The sequence below is a fragment of the Sardina pilchardus genome, chromosome 2, assembly GCF_963854185.1.
Source record: "Sardina pilchardus chromosome 2, fSarPil1.1, whole genome shotgun sequence".
NCBI lineage: Eukaryota > Metazoa > Chordata > Actinopteri > Clupeiformes > Clupeidae > Sardina > Sardina pilchardus.
Window position 1 is genome coordinate 38,971,254 of NC_084995.1, and position 1,504 is coordinate 38,972,757.

Consider the following 1,504-nt stretch of genomic DNA (forward strand, 5'->3'; position numbering starts at 1 on the left):
GAGGCTGCAAGGTCATCTGTCGCCTGTTGTGACTGAAAAGAAAAGAAAAATAAACAATATTAGGCTAATGTGTAAATAAGAAGAAAGACAATTGTGAAGTGAGAGAACTAGATGAAGATGAGGGTAGCTTGATATGTTTCATGAGGGGAGTAATAACATGATATTTACATGACATGTCCAGATGAGAAGACCCATCAGCCATCACTCCAGATCCCATCTCCTTGACCTCAACCTTGACCAAATCCAATTTCATTTGTTGTCGTGGTGATGTGTGGGAAGCTTGTTGATGACATGCTTCGCCAGCCCACCCAGGGCCACAACCAGACAGGTGGGGGAGTTTTGGGCAGGTGTCTCAAAAGCAGTCGCTTTCGCCACAAACTGCAGATGAATGCCTGAAGTTTGAGTTTCTTTACTTGGTTATAGCTGAGCCTGGGGTTGTCCCCATGAGCCACAAGCCTGCCACAGATGTGCCCAACCGTTTTCGCTCACACCTTTGAGTGGGGAACTTATCCAGGGCATTGTCTGCAAACACCCAGTAACCTAATTGGTGATTGTGGGCCAACTTGTTCTCCTGGTGGTGGCAGATCAATTAGCACCTAGAGGGCCTTTTCTTCCAGAGTCAGTACCACTTGGACACAGGTCCACTGACCATTGAGGTTCTGACCGTTGAGGTTCACTGCCAGCTGCACTTGGACAAGGCAAGATTAGTAGCAGGTATTTGCCACTAAATGCAGTTGCGTTTGTGGCTGTTTGCTTTTGGTATCTCCATTGTCATCAAGCTGGTCACTCACTGGTTGAAGTGAGTTTCTCACCGGGTGGACATTCCTCCAGGTTAGCGCAGTCTCGCGGGTGTTTCCACTTGCGGGTGTGTCCAGTCCTCAGTGTGACTCCAATGGAGGTGGTCCGTTACTCTGTGCTCGTTGTGGGACTGACTGCTACACCAAGGAAAACATCACTGGGCTCTAACTGGCCAAATCACAAAACAATTAATATAGCCCAGAATAGAATTATAAACCACTCCTTCATTCACATTGAATTTGGTTACAAATGAATTCATACAATAAGGAACACAGCACAAGCTGAATTATGCTGTATTTTGGTGTAGTAATTAGGAGTTAGCCCATATGTTTCAAATATGTAGAGGAGGGCCCCAGCTGTGGCGCAACTGGCTGGGGCACCTGCAGTGTACGCTGGCGACCCGGGTTTGAGTCCTGCTCCGTGGTCCCTTCTGGATCCCACCCTGACACTCTCCCCACTCCCCTCCTGTCTCTTCTCCACTGCCCTATCACAATAAAGGCATAAAAAGCCAACAAAATAATAATAATAAAAAAAAGAAATATTCAGAGGAAAACAAGTGTGTACTATGGCCCATATTCTTTGTATTTTAAAGAGATATTGTTCTTCCAGAAAATTCAACACCTGATACATTGTAACACTGAATAGTTCTAGCCTACAGGCTTTGAAAAGAAAATGAATGATGTGTCTGCTATTTTATGTGAAAATC